A 26083-nucleotide genomic window follows, 5' to 3' on the forward strand; every position below is an offset into this window, starting at 1 on the left:
GTCATTATAAAAACATTGTAAAACTGTATACAGTCTCGTATTATGTTTTTGGATGTACAATTATTATTGTACTCAATTTACAGCATGAAGGAAAACTGTGAACAAATGTGTAAACACCAGTACTTACCCTAGAACTTGAAGATGGAATTTAATGGAGATAGAGAAGTCTCACTAGGTAAAGAAGGTTAAATGCATTGAACTGTGAATTTAAAGATCTAGTGTGTGTCAGTTTTAAGAGGACCATCTGCCACAGCAATCAGACACCTTCCGAGTCTATAGGACAATTTCCCAAAGAGCAGGGATAATGAATAACTGCCTTTACTAAAGAAATCTGCCTGTTTTGCATATAGGGTTATCAAGACACAGATGTACAGAACAGACTTTTGGACTCTGTGGGAGAAGGTGAGGGTGGGATGTTCTGAGAGAATAGCATTGAAACAAGTATACTATCAAGGGTGAAACAGATCACCAGCCCAGGTGGGATGCATGAGACAAGTGCTCGGGGCTGGTGCACTGGGAAGACCCAGAGGGATCGGGTGGAGAGGGAGGTGGGAGGGGGGATCGGGATGGGGAATACGTGTAAATCCATGGCTGATTCATGTCAATGTATGGCAAAAACCACTACAATACTGTAAAGTAATTAGCCTACAACTAATAAAAATTAAAAAAAAAAAAAAGAAATCTGCCTAATGGCTCAAAGGGACGTTGTTGACTCCTTTACAGAGGTCACTGAACCAGAGCTCTCATGTGATAGGTAACACAGAGATCAAATTCAGCTACCTTATACAGTCTTTGCACCCTATATGCAAAGACTTTGTGCTTGTGTGTGCTAAGTCATTTCAGTCGTGTCTGACTCTTTGCAACCCCATGGACTGTAGCCTGCCAGATTCCTCTGCCCATGGAATTCTCCAGGCAAGGATACTGGAGAGGGTTGCCATGCCCCCCTCCGGGGGATCTTCTTGACCCAGGGATCGAACTCGCATCTCTTATGTCTCCTGCACTGGCAGCTGGCTTCTTTACCACTAGTACCATCTAGGAAGCACCTATATATCTTTATGGGTTTATATTTCAGACTCACAATCTTCTCGCTTAAACAAAGGCATTTACTTCCCCAAGGTGACGATCTTTAAATCCCAGACCCTTACAACCAAGAAAATTTTTTGGATAAATACTTACCCAAAAGTGTACTTAATTTTTCAACTCAGGCCCGAAGGCAATAAGGAGGTAAACTGTAGTGTTAGTTCTCTAATGTTATACAACAAATTACCACAAATAATGATTTAAAACCACACATATTTTACATCATCCTCTCTGTGGGTTAGGAGTGCATGTGTGTGCTCAGTCACTCAGTTGTGTCCGACTCTTTGCCCCCACATGGACTGTAGTCCCCCAGGCTCCTCTACCCATGGAATTTTCCAGACAAGAATACTGGCCTGGGTTGAATACAAAGCTGGATCATTTCCTTGGGGTCTCATAGGCTACTACTATCAAAGTGTCAGCGAGGTTGCAGTCTCATTTAGAAGCTACACAGGGGAAGGCTCTTGCAAATTCATTCAAGTTGTTGGTAGAATTCATCGTCACAAAGCTATATTCCTAAAAAAGTAAAAGTCGCTCAACCATGTCCAACTCTTTCTGATCCCATGGACTGTAGCCCACCAGTCTCCCCTGTTCATGGAATTCTTCAGGCAAGAATACTGGAGTGGGTAGCTGTTCCCTCTTCCAGGGGATCTTCCCAACCCAGGGATCAAACCCAGGTCTCCCTCATTGCAGGCAGATTCTTTACTGTCTAAACTACCAGGGAAACCCAGTCATATTCCTGGGACACTGGCTTTTTGCTTTTCCTAGAGATTGTCAGCCTTTCTCTGCCACAAAGATTCTCTATAATGGCCACTTATTTTATTAAGCTACAAGAAGAATTTCTTGTTTTAGTCTGCTAAAAACAAACAAACAAACAAACTTTATATATTGTCTAACATCTCATAACCTTTAGCAAACACGATTAGTTAGAAGAAAGTTACAGATTCTTCCCACACTGGAGACAGGCTTAACCACAGGCGTAAACATAAAGATGAAAATCATTAGTATTTGGACTGGATTGGTCCTCCAAAACTATTTAAATTCACAGAACAAGTTAAAGGAAAAACTTGAGTAAAAGCACATTTCTTTTGCAAGCCACATCACTATTTCCTTCAATTTCTGCCTGACCTCAGGATTCTTGCTGTTCCTATTGTTCCATTAGCCATTACAATGGATTTTAATGGAAAAATCGCTGATTTTATTTGGAATCAAACATTAACATCCCATCACAACATATCTTAAATGATTCTCTATGTTATGGCTCTAAGTTAAATTCTTGAAAATCGTTTTTTCTACCTCTATCCTAATGTAAATATACAAGATAAAGTATTGGTAGGGGTAAAATACAACAAACAAAATAAATTATTTTTATTTTATAATTATATATAAATAGATTATATATTTGTATTGCATTTCTTAATCTGCTGCAATAAACATCTCATTTTAGGGGCTTTGAAAATTACTGAAATTAAATCAGGAGAGTTTTAACCATGTCTTCATGACATTTTCTCATATTGCTATAGTATTGCAAATGAGATGCTACATTATAATATTGGAATTTGAAATCTACTGCCATCTGGCCTAGAAAACTATGGTGAATCCTTTAAACAGTTTGAATCTTATATTTTTATTAATTGAATGGATAAAAATATAATTTTTATAAAGTTAGTTAAAGGACTAAAGAAGTTCCACTATTGAAATATTTGTTTGTTTTGATGGAAATAACTGAACTATATTTGTACTAAATTTTCCTTCAACTTTGATTTTTCACAATTCTATAGGAATAAAAGTTAATACCTAAGATCATTCCTGGGATTGATAGAGGTCTGTTGAAAGTCTTTGGCCATGTCTAGTGGTCTAAGTCTGTTCATACAGAGTCTGGACCATGAAGAAATAGAGACTGGGTTTTTGGAAGTATATTTGATAGTTTGTTTTATTTTATTTTTGCAGTTGGAACACACATGGTTCTCAGATGTTATTAATGTATTTTCCTCTTTTTAAATTTTTTTTTAATTTAATTTAATTTTTTTTTTTCTGTGAAGAAAACTATTCAGCCAGTTATCTCTGGAAGGATTATGATTTGTTGTGTCCAGAAATACACAAAATTACTGTGGTATATAACAGAAATTCCTTAATTTTTATTTGTAATGTTCAGGACATTTCTAGGGCTATATTATTCAAATTCAATGTCTTTTCCCTTAAATGCATATCAAGCCTTTCTCTATATGCATGACATTGTTTTTTTGTTTTGTTTTTTTGCCCATTTTCAACTGCTGTGAGCCTCTGTAGACCATTTCAAATAGCACCAATCTCAAAATCTTTGACTGATTTATCTTCCTTCTAATTTAATCCTTTATAGCCCAATCATACCTTAAGTATTTGGAAAGGTTCGTGAAAGTAAAGTCTCAAGAGGCAGTGGTTTAAAGTAATGAAAATTTTCTTTGAATATGATACCTCATCCCTATTAAATCCCTTAAAAACCATTTGCTGTTTTCTGTCAACTGTGTTTTGCCTGAAAGGAAGAAAGTAATTACTATGAACAGGATTAGATTAGTTTGGGAAATATTTTCATGGCTCCCTATAAGCATTTTAGTCGACTTTGAAACTATAGCTAAAATAAATTGGCTTTATTTCCCTTCCTGATTTTGTAGCTTTCTTGCTCCCAGAGAGTTATAACATAGTGACTGGTGTTGCTTACAAGCATATTGGATTTCATTGGGTGCCAGATCATAACATTCTTTTTTAACCATGTTACTTTCATAGATGATTTGCCTTACTGTAAAATCATTAAGGATATTCATTAAGCATGCCACTTTTTTGTAGGGGATCAATATTTCTAAAATAAAAGGCAGGGTTGTTTGCATTTAATTTCAGTCATGTTTTCTTTTAGGCTTTCAATATTTTGGTTTTAATATGCCAGGGTAGCTCCTCATGTAATGAGATGACACCTTGTATAATGAGCTACTGTTTATTGTTATTCCTGGCAACAGACCATACAAGGGCAAGGCCTGTTAAATACACACGCATCTATAAGCTGCTCCTTCAACCTGGAGGAAATGCCTATTTGAGCAGAGGAAGGACAATATTTTGCCTTCTGTTTAGTCTCCGGGCAGATTATTATGGCTCCAGCCTTTGTCTAGAGGCCTGGATCTGCTATGCTTGACGACTCATTCCCCTGCAAGTTCACTGATATTTTGCAATCCTCACAAACTCAGAAGCACAAAGCAGGAGGCATTTGCTTCGTACTATGTTAAGTCAACTAAAAAAAAAAAAAATGTAGGACCATATTTAAGGCGGCTTAACTCAATCCACCATGAACTCAACTTACACTGGGCTGGAGCAGCATAGGGCTTTAGCCAAGCAACACATGCTTAGTGAACTAACCAATTCTTTGTTCTCACTTGAGTTACTTTTTCCAAGCATTATAAATACTTTGCCTTTAATCTGGAGCTTGAGTATTTTTTTTAATGTTTACTTTTTTTAACACAATTTCAATTGATAAGACCCCCAAAATGTTGAAAATACTCAAATTATTTTAAGTTATTTAGTAGTTGACCATCTACTAATTATCTAAGCTGAATGAGATGCAGTCTTGGTAAATTGAAATGAACAGGGCAGGGGGAATAAGAGAACATATGAAGACACAACTCAAAATGAATTTAGACAGAAAATAAAATTGCATATGCAAAATAGAAATGGCTTCAACTGAGAAGGAAGGAAATCCATGGGAAAACCACTATATGGCATGAAATTTTTAAAATGTTATACTGTGTTTTGACTATTTGATAAAATGGTAAAGAATAAAATCTGATTACTGTCATTTCTGACCTGGTGAAAATAGAAACAAGAAAGAAAACATTTTTGGGTACAATAAATTTGACATCACATATATATGATATATCTTATTTAACAACAACAAATATATATATACATATATATGTATATATATAGACACAATATGACACATTATGAGAGCACAACTCTTGAGTATTCAGTATGGATCCATGAGCCTTTAGCCTTCCTACCACTACGGCTCTCTCTCAGTGAAGATTTGGAATAGTTTATAAGATTCATCACAGATATGTAATTCTATGACCATAATGTTTTTCAGTTCAGTTCAGTTACTCAGTCGTGTCTGACTCTGTGACCCCATGGACTGCAGCATGCCTGGCTTCCCTGTCCATATCTGTAAATATATACCCAAACACAAATAATCCAGTCTGAATCTTAATCTGATGCCATCAAGGCTGCTTCCTGCATAGTAGAATGATTCATGTCAATGTATGACAAAAACCACTACAATATTGTAAAGTAATTAGCCTCCAACTAATAAAAATAAATGAAAAAAAAATGAAACTTTGAAATGAATACAACTTTATTTTAGTTCTTTACCTAAGCATATACAACTGATACAATTTTTTTTTTTTTTTTGTATTTTCCTCCAGACACTTCCAACAAAAGCAAAGTAGCTTAGCGGCTAATTTTGAACTATTGACTTTCAATCTACACACTATATTGTTGTTGCTGACAAATGATTCAATGTAAAATTTAAGATCTCTTTATACATTCTTTTCGGAGAAGGCAATGGCACCCCACTCCAGTTCTCTTGCCGGGGAAATCCCATGGATAGAGGAGCCTGGTAGGCTGCAGTCCACAGGTTCGCGAAGAGTCGGACACGACTGAGCGACTTCACTTTTACTTTTCACTTTCATGCACTGGAGAAGGCAATGGCAACCCACTCCAGTGTTCTTGCCTGGAGAATCCAGGGACGGGGGTCCTGGCGGGCTGCCCTCTACGTCTACGGGGTCGCACAGAGTCGGACACTACTGAAGCGACTTAGCAGCAGCAGCAGCATACATTCTTTTAGGTGGCTCAGTGGTAAAGAACCGGCCTCCCAATGCGGGAGACACAGGAGATATGCGTTTGATCCCTGAGTCCAGAAGATCCTCTGGAGGAGGAAATAGCAACCCACTCCAGTATTCTTGCCTGGAAAATCTCATAGACAGAGGAGCCTGGTGGGTGCAATCCATGGGGGTCTCAGAGAGTCGCACACACACACATGCATACTTATGAGAACTTCCTATTAGCTTTACTCTGTATCTTTCTAGGCTTAAAAAAAAAAAAGTCAGAAATATTGCATTACATAATATCCATTTTCTAGAAGAAGTGTAACATTTTGTAAATTTATAACATTATACATTTAATTATAATTTATATGCAAAGGTAAAACTAGGGTTGAAAAGTGAAAGTGAAGGCGCCCAGTCGTGTCCGACTCTTTGCGACCCCGTGGACTGTAGCCCATCAGGCTCCGATTCCATCCATTGAATTTTCTAAGACAAGAGTACTGGAGTGGGTTGCCATTTCCTTCTCCAGGAGTTCTTCCCAACCCAGGGATCGAACCCAGGTCTCCCGCATTTCGGGCAGTCGCTTTACCAGCTGAGCCACCAGGGAATTAGGCCCTAATTTAGTTAATGTTGCACAGTGTTACTGGTGGGCACTGAATATGTAGTGGGCAATAAAAGCATGTGGAATCTGGCAAAAAATACAGGTGTCTCATTGCCAGTAGTTGAAAATGAGCTATATAAGTTTTTTTCCTCCCATCTTTTAAAAAATAACAAGTCACAGTATGAAATCATTTTAATAGTGTTTATGAATAATATATAAAATTTATAATTCTATTTTAAAAGTTTTTTTTTAGATTTTGAAAGATGTTCATAAGATTATTTCTCATACTGAAAAAATGTAGGTAAGAGCTTACTATGTCTGTAAGAATATATTTCTCAGAGAATAACAAGGGATTTTATAGATTGAATGAGTAAAGTGTAGGTAGATAGTATCTTAATGTGAATAGTAGGGGAAACCAGAAGAGAGTTCTCTATTATTTTTGCAACTTTTCTATAAATCTAAACTTAACTCCAAAATGAAAACACTTCTTTTTAAGTAAGTAAACAAACAAACAAATAAAATTAAGATATAGAGAAGGGAAATTTACCAACACTAGAGATTAAAAAGAAATTGACAGTACTGTAATAGCCTTGCATAACAGTAGTCAACAAAAAGAAGTCCTTTATTTTAGCAAATTAAACTACCATGACTAAATAAACTGTTGTATACAAAAGATCTTCCTACAGCTTCCCTAAAATAACTGTCATTAATGCTCTATTGATACATTAACTGTAAAGTGGAATCCATAGTTACAGCAGATACTATGGGACTTGCAGAAATAGAGAAGAAACTAGAAATCACCATAATCCTATCATTCAGATAATATGTTTTCCTGTTTCTCTTTGTCTTTTTTGATATGCCTCTGTCTACATATAAAAAAAATGGGGAATTTAAACTGTATATTGTTTTATACCTTACTTTTTTGTGTTTATTTTCTAATTATAGAATTTGTACATAAATGTATTTCAGAAGTTTTATGCATTTTTCATTTCATTTTGTATAGATTTTTATAATATATACAACATACAGCACATTTTGACATAAATTTGATCACACAACTGTGTTTCTCAGAGTCGTAATTTTTCTTTATTACTACAGTGGTTTATATCAATGTCTCTCTCATACATGAACTCTAAATTCTATAAGGGCACATGCCAAGTGTTTTGCAGTCTTTGTAAACGCAGCTTTTAGGATCAATTCTGGCATGGCTATAAAATCAATACCTCTCCATAAGCCTATACATTAATTTTAATTCTTCTCCAGATATGTCACCAGATTTTCTATAATTATTCTTTGCTTGTTTTTGTGTGTAATAATAAAAATTCATTTTTCTAATTCTTTTAAAATATAGATTAGTGTTATCATTTTAAAAAGGTTGAAACTTGAGCTGCATAAGTTATATCTTAATCTTATCTGTGCACTCAGTGTTGTTAAAAGTAAAATTACCAACAGAATAAATTTTAGAAGTTGTGAAAACTGAAGCAAAGTATTGCTTTTTTATTTAACGTCCTCAAAGAGTATTCAGGAGATACTTCTCCTGAGGGTGAAATCTGAGTTATCTCTATGACAGTATTCTTCTCATTGTCCTCCTGTTGTCAGTTTTCCTGTAGAAAGGCATTTGAAACTGATCAGATTTTCCTGCTGCATATTTTCCTTCATAATACTTTCCTTGTAGCTTCTCATTTATCACCTATATTTCCCACTAGATTGTAATGAGAAGAGAGAGAAAATGTCACACTTTCTTACCTAAAATCTGCTTGACACGTAGTTATTTGTCGAGTTGAAGTGAGCAGACCAGTGCCAGCCCTGGGTAGTATGCTGGATCTTCTAGATCAGTGCTTCCTGGCCAAGAAAATGTTATCATATAAAATTCAAAATCAGGAGGTGTAGTTAGACAGTATCACCAATGTATATCATAAATCTTCACCTGAACCTTCCATGACAGTGCCTATAAACACAGAATAGGTGCTTGGTAAGCATTTATTGAATGATGTATGATTTATTGAATGATCAAAAAATATAAATAATAAATACTGTGCAGGTGGATGAGACAAGATGTCAATTATGAAACGCTGTCCTTGTAATGAGTCCATTTTGTTACTTGCTGAGTTATCACTCAACTCAGATTACTTGAACAGGCTTTCTTTGCATGGGGAATATACATAATACTTGTCACTGGATTATTCTGGGGCTTTAAAAAGATTATATCCATGAAAGCACCTAGTAATATGTTTGGTACATAATGAATATGAAGTACATATCCTGAAGTCTGGCCACCATAAGCAATTCCACTACTAGTGTGGATTTGAATATTCAACATGTTGGTTGTTTTTTTCTTTGTTTGTTTTTGCTTTTATTTGTCTTGGAGAGGGAGAAAGTTGGACATTTTTTATTCTAGACTGTTTAATACATAACTTAAATGATTCCCATGAATTTTATAAAATAATATTATCCTCATTAAAATATTTAGGACATGAATTAAATTGCATCCTGTGAGGTTATTTTTATCTGATAAAACCTTTTTTAAAAATTTGCTTTGCAAAGTTCTCCAATTACATAAGTTTATAATGGGACATATTATTTCTAAGATGTTTTCTGATGCCTTTTTACTAGTAACTAAATTTTCTGCTCACTTTTCCTGCTTCAATCATCAATAATTCCTGAAGCCTACTCACTGACTTACTTAGAACAGTGTGACTAACTAAAATATTGAAGATCAAGGAAGAAGGCAGTATGCAGAGGTAGTGTTTAAAGGGATTATTTTATAGTAAAAATGTTTATTGTTTTAGTATGTCAACCGAAATCAGATTGATTATATTCTTTGCAGCCAAAGATGGAGAAGCTCTATACAGTCAGCAAAAACAAGATCAGGAGCTGACTATGGCTCAGATCATGAACTCCTTATTGCCAAATTCAGACAAAAATGGAAGAAAGTAGAGAAAACCACTAGACCATTCAGGTATGACCTAAATCACATCCCTTATGACTATACAGTGGAAGTGAGAAATAGATTTAAGGGACTAGATCTAATAGACAGAGAGCCTGATGAACTATGGATGGAAGTTCATGACATTGTACAGAAGACAGGGATCAAGAACATCCCCATGGAAAAGAATGCAAAAAGGCAAACTGGCTGTCTGAGGAGGCCTTACAAATAGCTGTGAAAAGAAGAGAAGTGAAAAGAAAAGGAGAAAAGGAATGTTATTCCCATCTGACTGCAGAGTACCACAGAATAGCAAGGAGAGATAAGAAAGCCTTCCTCAGCGATCAATGCAAAGAAATAGAGGAAAACAACAGAATGGGAAAGACTAGAGATCTCTTCAGGAAAATTAGAGATACCAAAGGAACATTTCACGCAAAGATGGATTCGATAAAGGACAGAAATGGTATGGACCTAACAGAAGCAGAAGATATTAAGAAGAGGTGGCAAGAATACACAGAAGAACTGTACAAAAAAGGGCTTCATGACCCAGATAATCATGGTGGTGTGATCACTCACCTAGAGCCAGATATCCTGGAATGTGAAGTGAGGTGGGCCTTAGAAATCACCACTACGAACAAAGCTGGTGGAGGTGATGGAATTCCCATTGAGCTATTTCAAATCCTGAAAGATGATGCTGTGAAAGTGCTGCACTCAATATGCCAGCAAATTTGGAAAACTCAGCAGTGGCCACGGGACTGGAAAAGGTCCGTTTTCATTCCAATCACTAAGAACGGCAATTCCAAAGAATGCTCAAACTACCACACAATTGCACTCATCTCACACACTAGTAAAGTAATGCTCAAAATTCTCCAAGCCAGGCTTCAGCAATATGTGAACCATGAAATTCATGATGCTCAAGCTGGTTTTAGAAAAGACAGAGGAACCAGAAATCAAATTGCCAATATCCACTGGATCATCAAAAAAGCAAAAGAATTCCAGAAAACATCTATTTCTGCTTTATTGACTAAGCCAAAGCCTTCAACTGTGTGGATCACAATAAACTGTTAAAAATTCTGAAAGGAATGGGAATACCAGACCACATGACCTGCCTCTTGAGAAACCTATATGCAGGTCAGGAAGCAACAGTTAGAACTGGCATGGAACAACAGACTGGTTCCAAATAGGAAAAGGAGTACACCAAGGCTGTATTTTGTCACCCTGCTTATTTAACTTATATGCAGAGTGCATCATGAGAAATGCTGGTCTGGAAGAAGCACAAGCTGGAATCAAGATTGCCGGGAGAAATATCAATAACCTCAGATATGCAGATGACACCACCCTTATGGCAGAAAGTGAAGAGGAACTAAGAGGTATCTTGATGAAAGTGAAAGAGGAGAGTGAAAAAGTTGACTTAAAGCTTAGCATTCAGAAAGCTAAGATCATGGCATCTGGTCCCATCACTTCATGGGAAATAGATGGGAAGACAGTGGAAAGAGTGTCAGACTTTATTTTTGGGGGCTCCAAAATCACTGCAGATGGTTACTGCAGTGAAATTAAAAGATGAAATTAAAAGATGCTTACTCCATGGAAGGAAAGTTATGACCAAACTTGATAGCATATTAAAAAGCAGAGACATTACTTTGCCAACTAAGGTCCGTCTGGTCAAGGCTATGGTTTTTCCAGTGGTCATGTATGGATGTGAGAGTTGGACTGTGAAGAAAGCTGAGCACCAAAAAATTGATGCTTTTGAACTGTGGTGTTGGAGAAGACTCTTGAGAGTCCCTTGGACTGCAAGGAGATCCAACCTGTCCATCCTTAAGGAGATCAGTCCTGGGTGTTCATTTGAAGGACTGATGCTGAAGCTGAAACTCCAATACCCTGGCCACCACATGCGAAGAGTTGACTCATTGGAAAAGACCCTGATGCTGGGAGGGATTGGGGGCAGGAGGAGAAGGGGATGACAGAGGATGAGATGGCTGGATGGCATTACTGACTTGATGGACATGAGTCTGAGTAAACTCCGGGAGTTTGTGATGGACAGGGAGGCCTGGCGTGCTGCGATTCATGGGGTCACAGAGTTGGACACGACTGAGCAACTGAACTGAACTGAAATTTATTTCATGTTGTTATCAAAGAAAGTTTGAATTATTGATATTTACTATTAAACATGACATTTTTGTAGTAATTGGACATTATCTGCCTTCCTTTGTTGGGGCTTCCCAGGTGGCACTAGGGGTAAAGAAGGTACCTGCCTATGCAGTAGATGTAAGAGACACGGGTTTGATCCCTGTATCTGAAGATCCCCTGGAGGAGGGCATGGCAACCGGCTCCAGTATTCTTGCCTGGGAGAACTCCATGGACAGAAGAGCCTGGTGGGCTACAGTCCATGGAGTGGCAAAGAGTTGGACACAACTGAAGCAAGTTAGCACACAGGCACACCTTCCTTTATAGCATCAAGCTTTTTGAAGAGGTATATGGTTACTTCTGTACTCTCATTCACTGTGTGTTGCTGCACATTACATATTCTGACTCTCTTCTTAAACTTCAGATTGCTTCCTTTTCTTCTTCATTTGGAGTTCAAATCACAAGCCTCAAGACCCCTGATCTCTCCAGACCTCAATGTGCTCAGGCAGCAAAGGTATTTTAGGATACTTACCAGAGTCAGGAGTTTATGATTCCATTTCTTTAAAGACCTTCTTTCTTATATCACCTTCTAAACATATGTATTTCTCAAAGCTTATTCCTTGCCTTTTCTCTACTCTCCTACACACAAATAGGTGATCTTATCAATCTCTCCTTCAAAATTCACCTCTATAGAAACTGCTGAATCAATACCCCCGCAGTACTATTTTGCAGTACTCTATCTTCACTGAAACACTTCAACCTATTATGTCTCTGAAACTCTTCAGGAAACAGAGTAGAAGAAGGCCCGTGAGACATCTCTCAGGGTTCTGAACAGGCCGAGTATATCTTCTCTGTTTATTTATGTTATTTCATCCACCAAATGAAACAAACCTCCATGAGTAGAAACAAAATCTAGCCTTCAGCATCAGAATAAACCCACCTTTCACCAGAAGCTTTGGTACGTTCACTATTCAGTCAGAATGTTGCCGGGCCCTTTGTAAGGTACTTGGAATAGAATGCAAATAAAAATACAGAAGGCTCCCATTCTTACAGAACACATGTTCTGGTTCACACCCTCAAACCCAGTTGGAAGAAACTCCCTCTCTCCTTTGTTCTTGAAGTTGGAGTAGGTGTCTCTCCTCTGAGATGCATCATCTCAGTATTCCTTGCAGGGCATTTTGCATACTAGGCATCCCCATGGCTTTTAGTAAATGAAAGACACGTCTAATTTTAGATAGTGTGTGAAACAGAAAGCAATTTAACCTGTCTGATAGTGTAACTTCACCAAGGAAATCAGAAAAATGGAAGGTCACCTGTGTAGATTTGGATGCTCATGACAGGATGGTAAAGAGTGCGGAAGGAGGAGGATGGCCCGCCATGGGGCAAGGGGTAACTTGTGTGTGCCTTTGGAAGCAGAGAAAGAGGAGAGCCAGATCTAGGATCTCCATTACTCACAGCACACACTCAAAATAATATCAATAAAAGATTTGAATCAGGTTTGTTAGGATTTGACATTGGAAAGAGATCCCAATAGCCCAGAACAGTCCCGGGGTGAAAAAAGACAACTGTAGTTAGCTACCAAACAGCAAGGAACCCTGAGAGAAATGTGTCAGGAGTGAGTCTTCAGGCCCATGCCTGACATTTGATTAAAGGATTTTGGTTCTTATAAAAGAGATTTTTGAAAACCAAATAGAACACCAAGCCTTACAACCAGGACCTTGACTATGTGACCAAGACAAGGACTCGGGCATTGTGAACTGAGGCAAGAATTCACTTACCAAACTCCAGTTCAAGGGTATAGTGGTTTTTAGAATAAGACCTTTGTCTGGCTATGGGGACGCTGGGTGGTGTGTGAGTGCTCTAATTTGCAAGTATAAGTTTAAGTTTATGAAAGCTGGACTGTAGCTTCCCTGGTGGCTCAAAAGGTAAAGAATCCACCTGTGATGAAAGACCTGGGTTCAATCCCTGGGCTGGGAAGGTCCCCTGGAGGAGGGCATGGAAACCCACTCCAGTATTCTTGCCTGGAGAATCCCATGGACAGAGGAGTTTACTCAGATTCATGTGCATCGAGTCGGTGATGGCATCCAACCATCTCATCCTCTGTCTTCCCCTTCTCCTCCTGCTCCCAATCCCTACCAGCATCACGGTCTTTTCCAATGAGTCAACTCTACTCATGAGCTGACCAAAGTATTGGAGTTTCAGCTTCAGCATCAGTCCTTCCAATGGACACCCAGGACTCATCTCCTTTAGGATGTACTGGTTGGACCTCCTTGCAGTCCAAGGGACTCTCAAGAGTCTTCTCCAACACCACAGTTCAAAAGCATCAATTCTTCAGCACTCAGCTTTCTTCACAGTCCAACTCTCACATCCATACATGTCTACTGGAAAAACCATAGCCTTGATTAGATGGACCTTTGTTGGCAAAGCAATGTGTCTGCTTTTTAATATGCTATCTAGGTTTGTCATAACTTTCCTTCCAAATAGTAAGTGTCTTTTAATTTCATGGCTGCAGTCACCATCTGCAGTGATTTCAGAGCCCCCCAAAATAAAGTCTGACACTGTTTCTACTGCTTCCCCATCTATTTCCCATGAGGTGATGGGAGCAGATGCCATGATCTTAGTTTTCTGAATGTTAAGCTTTAAGCCAACTTTTTTACTCTCCTCTTTCACTTTCATCAAGAAGCTTTTCACTTTCTGCCATAAGGGTGGTGTTATTTGCATATCTGAGGTTATTGATATTTCTCCCAGCAATCTTGATTCCAGCTTGTGCTTCTTCCAGACCAGAATTTCTCATGATGTACTCTGCATATAAGTTAAATAAGCAGGGTGACAAAATACAGCCTTGGTGTACTCCTTTTCCTATTTGGAACCAGTCTGCTGTTCCATGCCAGTTCTAACTGTTGCTTCCTGACCTACATATAGGTTTCTCAAGAGGCAGGTCACGTGGCCTGGTATGCCCATCCCTTTCAGAATTTTTAACAGTTTATTGTGATCCACACAGTTGAAGGCTTTGGCATAGTCAATAAAGCAGAAATAGATGTTTTCTGGAATTCTTTTGCTTTTTTGATGATCCAGTAGATATTGGCAATTTGATCTCTGGTTCCTCTGCCTTTTCTAAAACCCGCTTGAATATCATGAAGTTCATGGTTCACATATTGCTGAAGCCTGGCTTGGAGAATTTTGACCATTACTTTACTAGTGTGTGAGATGTGTGCAATTGTGCAGTATTTTGAGCATTCTTCAGGATTACCTCTCTTTGGGACTGAAATGAAAACGGACTTTTTCCAGTCCTGCGGCCACTACTGAATTTTCCAAATTTGCTGGCATATTGAGTGCAGCACTTTCACAGCATCATCTTTCAGGATTTGAAATAGCTCAACGGGAATTCCATCACCTCCACTACCTTTGTTCGTAGTGATGCTTTAAGGCCCACCTGACTTCACATTCCAGGATGTCTGGCTCTAGGTGAGTGATCACACCATCGTGATTATCTGGATCATGAAGCTCTTTTTTGTACAGTTCTTCTGTGTATTCTTGCCACCTCTTCTTAATATCTTCTGCTTCTGTTGGGTCCATACCATTTCTGTCCTTTATTGAACCCATCTTTGTATGAAATGTTCCCTTGGTATGTCTAATTTGTTTGAAGAGATCTCCAGTCTTTCCCATTCTGTTGTTTTCCTCTATTTCTTTGCATTGATCGCTGAGGAAGGCTTTCTTATCTCTCTTTGCTATTCTGTAGAACTCTTCATTCAAATGGGAATATTTTTCCTTTTCTCCTTTGCTTTTCACTTCTCTTCTTTTCACAGCTGTTTGTAAGGCCTTCTCAGGCAACCATTTTGCCTTTTTGCATTCTTTTCCATGGGGATGGTTTTGATTCTTGTCTCCTGTACAATGTCACAAACCTCCGTCCATAATTCATCAGGCTCTCTGTCTATCAGATCTAGTCCCTTAAATCTATTTCTCACTTCCACCGTATAGTCATAAGGGATTTGATTTAGGTCATACCTGAATGGTCTAGTGGTTTTCCCTAGTTTCTTCCGTTTAAGTTTGAATTTGGCAATAAGGAGTTCATGATCTGAGCTACAGTCAGCTGCCATTCTTTTTTTTTTTTTTTTGCTGACTGTATAGAGCTTCTCCATTTTTGACTGCAAATAATATAATCAATCTGATTTCAGTGTTGACCATTTGGTGATGTCCATGTGTAGGGTCTTCTCTTGTGTTGTTGGAAGAGGGTGTTTGCTATGACCAGTGCGTTCTCTTGGCAAAACTCTATTAGCCTTTGCCCTGCTTCATTCAGTACTCCAAGGCCAAATTTGCCTGTTACTCCAGTTGTTTCTTGACTTCCTACTTTCGCATTCCAGTCCCCTATAATGAAAAGGACATCTTTTGGGGGTATTAGTTATAAAAGGTCTTATAGGTCTTCATAGAACCATTCAACTTCAGCTTCTTCAGCATTACTGGTTGGGGCATAGGCTTTGATTACCATGATATTGAATGGTTTGCCTTGGAAATGAACAGAGATCATTCTGTCATTTTTGAATTTGCATCCAAGTACTGCATTTCAGACTCTTTTGTTGACCATGATGGCTACTCCATTTCTTCTCAGGGATTCCTGCCCACAGTAGTATATATAATGGTCATCTGAGTTAAATTAACCCATTCCAGTCCATTTTAGTTTGCTGATTCCTAGAATGTAGACGTTCATTCTTGCCATCTCCTCTTTGACCACTTCCAATTTGCCTTGATTCATGGACCTAACATTCCAGGTTTCTATGCAATATTGCTTTTTATAGCATTGGACCTTGCTTCTATCACCAGTCCCATCCACAGCTGGGTATTGTTTTTGCTTTGGTTCCATCCCTTCATTCTTTCTGAAGTTATTTCTCCACTGACCTCCAGTAGCATATTGGGCACCTACCGACCTGGGGAGTTCATCTTCCAGTGTGCTATCATTTTGCCTTTTCATACTGTTCATGGGGTTCTCAAGGCAAGAATACTGAAGTGGTTTGCCATTCCCTTCTCCAGTGGACCACATTCTGTCAGACCTCTCCACCATGACCCGCCGTCTTGGGTGGCCCCACACGGCATGGCTTAGTTTCATTGAGTTAGACAAGGCTGTGGTCCTGTGATCAGACTGGCTAGTTTTCTGTGATTATGGTTTTAGTGTGTCTGCCCTCTGATGCCCTCTCACAACACCTACCGTCTTACTTGGGTTTCTCTCACCTCAGATGTGGGGTCTCTCTTCATGGCTGGTCTAGCAAAGCGCAGCTGCTGCTCCTTACCTTGGACGACGGGTATCTCCTCACTGCCGCCCCTCCTGACCTTGAACGTGGAGTAGCTCATCTCGGCCCTCCTGCCCCCGCGCAGCCGCTCCTTGGAGGTGGGGTAGCTCCTCTCGGCCTCCGCCCCTGACCTCAGACATGGGCCAACTCCACTCTGCAGCCGCCCCAACCTCAGACGTGGCATAGCTCGTCTCGGCCGTCGCCCCTTACCTCTTAAAATGGAGATGCCATCAAATCTATCAAAGGGAATGAGGGATTTTGAAAATATACTAATAGGAACAGTTTTCATAGTAACATAGGCTGACTCATCAATGAAATGGTGATGTAGAATTTTAATTTATCTTCTAAGTTGAACAATTTCCTGGATTTGTCCAGAATTTGAGGTCTTCTACTCTCCTGGCACCAACAGATGGTGAGGAAGGAATGTGTGTGGGGGAGCTAAGTCTATTTTATTAAACTCCACCATGGACCCCAGTAACAGTATTTTTTTCTTTGTAATGGTCCTTCAGTGAAATGGTTTAATGAGGATTTACTAACTTATTGTCATCAAATAACTTGATTTTGTTATCTATTATGAAATGTATACCCTTTTGAGCAATATCTTGAGATAAAAAAGCATAAACCATTAACTAAAAAGTGGCAAACAGTGAAGACCTTGCAAAAAGTATAGTGATTTTCTAATTTGGTGAAATTCTATAGTTAATTTAATAGCAAACACTATAATATATAAAGAAATTTTGCATAGCTATGAACAAAATTTTGGAGGTCACACTATATCTTTGAGTAACAGAAATAGAAATTTTAAAAGTGAACTTGCTTTATTTTAATTAATTTGTGAATACCAAAGAAAGAACAAGGATAATTTTTTCTGATAAATGTTAGGCTCTATTCAACAAAGAAAAAAATATTCATTCTACCACAATGCTGGGAGCTATATGAAGAAAAACATTTCACAAATATAAATTATGCTTATTTTAAAATATTATGCAACTTTATAAAATGTAAGCTCTGTTGTTATGTCTACTTCTGGTTCTAGGAAAATAGGCAATATATTATCTAACACACATTTCCAATTTCTTTAGTGATTTTAAACTTCCAAGGCAAAATATTACTTAGACCTGAAGACATCCAAGGAAGTGCTTATTTTTAAAATTATAAATGCAGATAATTATCCTTTTCCTCAGTACTCCAAATAAAAAAGAAGTTAAACAAGAAAAACAAAAATCTCCCTTTGCTGTTGGACATTTAATTAGATTGAACAGCAGGCCTTAGCACTGATAAGACTCACAGTCATTTCCAACTCTGGGTAGAAGAATTGCTGGAGGTCTGTTAATTGCAGGAACTACTATTGTTTCTCTGTTTTTATCTTCATTTAAGTTTACTCTCATGTTGTCCAAAACAAGCAAAAGTTTAGCTACATGGATCAGAATATAACTAGGCTTTCACAGTTAGCAGCTAAGTATTTGTTCTGTGTCAGTTGTCAGAGAAGCCCAAGGAAGTGAAAGTATTAAATTTTGAATATGCATTAACAGGAAAAAGTGATTATGATGAAGTATGCATAGCACTGGCTTTTGACTCTGAAAGAGCAGGTTTGGAGGCCAAGATCTGCATTTATGAATAGTGTGGCCTCTGATAAGCTTCTTAATTTCTTTAAACCTGTTTCCTTATGGGAAAACTAATCACATCTTTAGGGATATTCTAAGGATTAAAAGATATAACATATGTAAATTACTTCCTACAATGTTTGGCTTAGAGCAGGCACTCAAAATGGCTAGATCTCTTTTCTATGATGAACTGAGATAGTTGGGGGTTATACCCTAGTTGGTAACAGTGGGTCTCATTTTGCTTTCTTAACTTGGTGGTTCATACGATGAGTTACTGATGGGAAAATCTGGTCAACTCTAAAAACACCACCTGTTAGCGACATTTACAGAGACAGAGATGTTTATCTACTATTTGTCTGCTTATCCTGTGCTTTGCTTTCTCTCTTGTAGATAGATAAACTCTCAGAGTAATTATCCGAAGACAAACCTTCCTCTTGGGCATCAGATCTCAAGCCCTCTTGCCTAATGAAAAACATCCTCTATGTCTGTCTTCTCTCTTACGGCATCAGTTTTTCTCCAAATGACACTGGGTCATTCCTTTTCGTTTTCACCTTAAAGTCTTCTCTTGACCACCTTGGTGGAAGAATCAGTCTGCTCACAGAGTGGACAATATTAAGAGATGATTATATGGTGTTATATATGTTGTTTTTTGGTCACTATATGCGTCCAACTCTTTGAGACCCCATGACCTGTAGCCTGCCAGGATTCTCTGTCCATGGGATTTCCCAGACAAGAATACTGGAGTGGATTGCCACTTCCTTCTCCAGGGGATCATTCTGACCCAGGATCAAAATTGTGACTCTTGCTTTGGCTGCTGGATTCTTTACCACCAAGTCACCTGGTGTTGTATATATATAATGTTATATAATGTGCATGAATGTGTGGTTAAAATTGCAAATATATTACTTCTCCCTTCACAAACCTTACATTTACATGGAAGTTAATTTCTAGAACTCCAGGTATAGACTTTTACTGACACATGAGAATTCAGATACATTTGTTCATTTTGAGGATTAATTAATAAGTGGAATTATTTGAGCTAGCTTCAGATAGAATTCATGTCTTTCACCCCAGTACATGGCATTACAAAAAAAAAGGAAAAAATAATAGATTCATGCATCTAAATTAATGCAATGAATTATCTAAGGAAAGGAGAAAAGTAGATGAAGGGATGCTTCAGTAAGGCTTAGAAAATGATTTGTGCCTAGAATGACAGGATTGAAGTAACTCAAGGTCTGTTTTCCATGTTTATAATCATTGTGTTCTCCTTCCAGTGTTATATTAAGAACAGCCACAAAAATAAACATCTTATTTACTTAAGAAAGCAGCTATTTGAATAGAACAATTGTCTTATATATTAGATTAAAATATATGGTAAAGCAAGAGGAAATTTTCTTGTTTCTTTACAAGTCTATGGGTGATCTTTTTTTCTCTCTTTTAGCTAAGCAAAGTGTTTCAAACTTTACAAAGAGCATTGAATCTTGCTAGGCCATCTTTGAAAATCAGACTTGTCAGTGACGTGAGTGGTTGAGTATGAGTCTTCTGAAATCGCTTTACAAGATCTGCATGCAAAAAGCATCTCTTGGGAGCATCCTGATGATATCAAACTGCACACTTAAGCTCCTTCAGCTCTCAAAGAGTTCATTTACTCTTAGGCTTGTTAATTGATGCATTTTTGCAAGATTGTCAGATCATCTCAACAATTTCAAAATAAAAATCTCTTTTTACTTATAAGAGTCTTAAGAATGAATTCAATATCTTATCTACAAGATGACTATTTTATTCTTACCCGTATTTATTATCTGGCCTTTCTACATTTTGTCACTCTAAAACATTTTGCTAGCATGATCTCATTTATCATTTAGTGCCTCTCTTATCATTTTTGCTACTGGCAGGACATTCTCTGAATTGTGTACCTTTTCAAAGTAACACATGCTCCATGAGGCAAAGTGCCAAGTATCACTCCCCAGGTTACCTTCTCTTTTTCGAAATATTGATTTTCTTCTCTGAGGTTGATCCAAGAGTCTCATGATGTTGGTGGCTGTCTACTGATCTGCCCAATGAGGGGGAGGACCCCCAGGTTGTCAGTCTTGGCAAGCTGTCATAGCTTTAAAAACTGGCACATGCTCTGTCAGGAAAGAGATCAAAGTGTAACCTAGCTGTTTCATACTTCACTGCTAATACCAGGGCCTTCTATGAGAAGTACTCTTTCTTTGGAGGTGACTACTGCTGCTTCTGCTATAATATCACCTGTGTGTCATTTTAAAACCGTGTGATATAGATAATTGCAAAAAATAATAGATTTTATAGGGAAAAAAAAATCTGTGCAACTTTGTAACTAGATTAACAGCTTTAAACAGTGACAAAATAAACCAGAGACACTAGTACAGTTAAAAACACATTAAATTACTAATGACCTCTCCTTTAAAGCAATAATGGTAGACTGATGGGAAGCATGCAAGGGAAGTATTGTAATAATTGAGATGTTTAGATACGGATCATATATACAAAGGTAGTGGAGAACTCCAACAAACACTTCTAGAGTAGAGTATGTGGAATAAAAAAATAAAGAATAGTAGATGAATGACATCTTAGGTAGCAAATATAGCTCCACTATTTAGGACACTAAAAAGTAGTGTCTAATATGGGTTCAGGTGCACTTTAATGGGACAAAATATGAATGCATTAGGGAAAAACACAAGGAAGCAACACAGTTTCATTCTTTAAGGATTGAAATGGACAGTTTTCTCTGATGAACCAGAAGAAAGTAAGTAGCCCTACCTTCTTATCCACAATCATCCCTGAAAAGAGTTGTATTTTCAGGCATTATCACTACTGTGGTAAGGAGACCATAATATGTATAAATATCAATTCCCAAAGGCTTCCCTGGTGGCTCAGTGGTAAAGAAACCACTTGACAATGCAGGAGATGTGGATTTGAGCCTTGGATCAGGAAGATCCCCTGGAGAAGGAAGTGGCAAACCACAATCTGCGCAGCCCACCCCGATTCTCGTCTGGGAAATCCCATGGTCAGAGGAGCAAGGCGGGCTATCGTCCGTGGGGTCACAGAAGAGTTGGACATGACTTAGTGACTAAACAACAGCAGTCAATTTTCAAAAAGAGAAAAAGAAACAAAATTTGTGAAAATTAAAATTTTAGTTATTTTGTATCCCTACATGTTCACATATTTAAGTATTTTACATTATCTTACATTTAGCTTATTATTTTCAGTTTAAAGGTAGCTGAATATGGTCAGCAAAAGTAAAATGACCAGAATTATAATAATTTCATAACAAAATTAAATATGTATGAGATTTGAAATAATGGATCATTATACTGCTGATGATTTCATTTAGTTTTTTTTCTTTTTGTTTTTAATTTGCAACATTCTCTTATAACGAACAACAAAGATTTTGAAAGTCAGATTTGAATAATTGATAATTCTAATTAAGAAATTTTGTGGGCCAGTACCATGATTATATGCTGATTTGAGTTGTTTCTAAAGGTGACAACCACTTTACATAGTGCATATTATTGGTAGTTATACTTTACAAATAAGAAAACTGAGGCTAAGGAATATTACATAAATTCCTATGTTATAACTACTTTAGTAAGTGCTAGCTTTGTGATTAAAATGCAGGTCGTTTTATTCACACCTTGTGCTTTTAGCAATACAACATATTAAAACATGGCACTAAACACTGAATCTCAGTGTAAATAAAATGATCTAGGAAAGGTCCATAGGGAGAAGCTGACTACAGAAAATGGTTCCAGAGGAAGCAGAACATGCAATATCCTAGGCAAAGAATAAACAGGGAGAAAAAGTTGTATGGAAAGGGAAAGGAAATATATCCTCTTTCCTGCGGAACAAATAGCAAGACCTTTGGTATCTTATAACCTTGGGATTCAGAATCAGCCTGGTACAGTCACAGTTACAGTGCTTGCAGTATGAACAAGGAGGTTCCAAGAATATCATCAAATTTAACAATTTAACAATAGCATCTTAAGATCTATGACCTACCTAAACTTAACAAAATCAAGTTAGAACCTTATCTCATATTTCACAGTCACCAGTTAAGCCTTACACCTATTCTGAAAAGAAAGTCAAATACAGACACACTGGGGCCTGGAATGTTTATCAGACACATATGTGTGCATGCAGTGTGTGATAAGTTGCTTCAGTCACGTCCAACTCTGTGCGACCCCATGGACCATAACTCCTCAGGCTCCTCTGTATATGTGATTCTCCAGGCAAGAATACTGGAGTGGGTTGCCTTTCCCTTCTCCAGGGCATTCTCCCGACCCAGGGATCAAACCCAAGTCACTTAGGTCTCCCACATTGACAGGTGTGTTCTTTACTACCAGTACCACCTGGGAAGCCCCATCAGATACATATATCAATTACTAATTAACACTGCTTTATATTATTCACAATATTTTTAGCAAAAAGCCATTTATTACTACCATCTTCTTAGAAGAGTTAGGAAAAAGGAAAATATTTCAATATTGTGGTATTTCATGGATATATTTAGCTAGAAAATTTCACATAAAGATGTCTTTGCTAAATGTACTTACTATAAACAGGCAACATTTTTTCCTTTTCCACTTCAACTATTGGCCTAATCTCACTAAAGAAGCTTCTTCATGAACAGTCACCAAGATAAACTGCAAGAGATAATAATGTATTTGGACTGATGACACAGTGAACTGCACAAAATGTACATACCACCTTTTGTAAATTATACTAGTAATTTCATGCTATGGATTCCATAAAAAATTAACTTGTGTTTTCAAATTCATTTAAATGGATCTCAATTTCAGGAATATTAAAAGAAAACAGAAAGAAGAAAAGATAAAAAGAGACAATCTTCAAAAGAGAAATACATTAATTGCCAAAATGTCATTATTTAAAACAAGTCTACTCCAGTATTTTATTAACATGAAAATTTATATAAATCTATAAAATTTAATCAGCATATATTTAAATCATCATTAATTCCATCATAAAAGATTAACATTCTGTTGATCAACCTTTTAAGCACATTGTATCGGTAACCAGTAGATGATAGCCAGCTAGCTATTAAGGTAAACTATTGATAATAGTCTCTTGTCTATTGCCTCAAATTCTCCCTCTTATAGTCTCTTCTGTGTCATAGAAAGTTGGAAGCTTTAAAATTGCTTTTCTCAGTTCAGTTCAGTTGCTTAGTGGTGTCTGACTCTTTGCGACCCCATGAACTGCACACGCCAGGCTTCCCTGTCCAGCACCAACTCCCGGAGTTTACTCAAACCCATGTCCACTGAGCCGCTGATGCCATCCAATCATCTCATCCTCTGTCGTCCCCTTCTCTTCCCACCTTCAATCTTTCCGAGCATCAGAGTCTTTTCCAGTGAGTCAGCTCTTCACATCAGGTGGTCAAAGGATTGGAGCTTCAGCTTTAGCATCAGTCCTTATTTTTCAGTATGGAAGAAAAAAAGCCGTGGGGGGGGGGGGGGGGGATGCTTTTCTCAGATTCCCTTGCTATTTAGGTTCTAGTTAGTATCAGCTAACAGAAGGCTGGCACATAAGAAGACAGGAAGAGAAAAGCCATTCTTCTTGTTCTAGCAGTGGTAGAGGCCGCAGCAGGGGCCAGTGACTGGCTGGATCGTGGCTCCAGCAGAGTCTGTTTTCTCAGTAGGGGCAGAGGGATAAGAGACCTGAAGAAGCAGCAGCTTTGCCTGTAGCAATCTGGGCTAGAGTTGGGTTGGGAAGGTCCCCTGGAATAGGAAATGGCAATCCACTCCAGGATTCCTGCCTGGAGAACTCCATGGACAGAGGAGCCTGCTCCACAGGGTCGCAAGAAGTCGGACATGATTGAGCAACTAACACTGTTACTACTTACAGCGGACTCGGGCAGTCCAAGGAGAGCCTCAACTTTTTGCTTTCTAACAGCTTTTTACTTTCATTGCTCTCCTAGCCTTTCCAAGAATTTTGTAATTTTTTTTTTTTGTGTGTGTGTGTAAATCTCTCTGAAATAAAGAAGGAAAGGAGGGAAGAAAAAAGAAGAAAACATATTATTTCATCATTGGAAGCCTTCTTCACTTTCTTCTGTTTTTCTTTGTAGACTCCTGGGACTTTATGACATTATCTAGAATTTGGTTGATGAGAAACAGAAAATGCCAAAGCTAAGTTAGATTGATTTATGTTATAAAACACTGAGTGCAAAGCATACAAGAAAAGAATAAATTAAAGGGCCACTCAGACAGATGATCAAAAGAAAGAGGTGAGAATGTCGAAAGAAAAAAGGGCAAGACAGGAATTTGGGAGAGAACATATGGAAGAAATATTGGGTTAAACTCTATCATATTTAATGCTTTGGGACTTGAATTCTACTTTGATATCAGATTCATAAATCTACTTTCTTTTTGCCTCAATTTGACTTTTTTTTTAATCCCTTTTTAAAATATGTATTGCTTGTCACTGTAATACTTTTTTCTCTTCACTGGGGTGTAGCATATAGTTAGTTGGCTTTCAACTTTGAGTCCAACTGAAATCTTGTTTTCTTTTGGTAGGTAAGTTTGTTGACTTTCACTAGTTGATAACACAAGACTTATTTGTTCTCACTGCTTTGTTAAGAGTCTATTATAATTATTATGCATATCATTTTATATTTGCTGAATTTGTTTAGGTTTCTTTGCTTTAGAAAAGATGTTTTGGTATTTGTAAAAGTTGTCATTTTTATTCAAGTGGTTACCTTTATGCCTTGTTAGTTTTTTAATCTACCTTCACACTTTCATAACTTTGTTTTACTAACTGCTTTGGCAGTTTTTAAACAAATCCTTTAACACTCATCTGTTGCTTAATCAATGGGTTAATTTTTCTTTTCTCCTTTTCTCTTCTTATATTTTTATTTCATCTCTTGATTTTTAGTCTATATCTCCTTGATTTTCTATTATCCAAATATGTATCTTTAATGTAATGCAACTTTAATCATAGTTTAAGCTTATATAATAATAAGATACTTCAAGCAATGTAAGAACTTTTGATTGCTAAAACATTTTTATACCCCCCACCACCAATTTGCTATATCCAACAATATATTTCTGCAATTTTTTCTTAGATGGATATATTGTACTTTAAGGTTTGTTTTATATTTAATCAGAACTTTTTTTCTTTTTTGATATCCTATTCGCTTTTAAAGCTACAAGAAATACTTTTTTTTTTTTTTTTTTTTCAAATTACAGCATATCTGACATCTCTTTGTGTCAAAGGAAATCTTCTTGGCTCTGGAAGACCACCCAGTTTTCTGCTCTCAGGAATTCTGCCTTGTTTCTCAGACTGCATCCTTTCTAGAGCAGCTGCAGTGCACTGGATGAAGGGTTGGAGAGCCTTGGAAAGATTTCCTCCACGTGCCTCCAGTTGACTTGGTGAAAATCAAGTGTACCACATTAAAAACCTCTCCAAGTTCTGTTTCCTAGTCTCCAGCTCAAATGCAGTGACAAGTATACAGTAGTTTGTTTGTAAACATACTCACAAATTGACTAAGAGAACTGCTAGAAAAGAGACTGGTTATATATCAATGGGTAAGATTTAAGTAAACAGACTAGTTGAAGTGAAAAAAAAAAAAAATTGTCCATGCTCACTAAAAACAA

The sequence above is a fragment of the Dama dama genome, chromosome 30 (assembly GCF_033118175.1).
Source record: "Dama dama isolate Ldn47 chromosome 30, ASM3311817v1, whole genome shotgun sequence".
NCBI classification, from domain to species: Eukaryota; Metazoa; Chordata; class Mammalia; order Artiodactyla; family Cervidae; genus Dama; species Dama dama.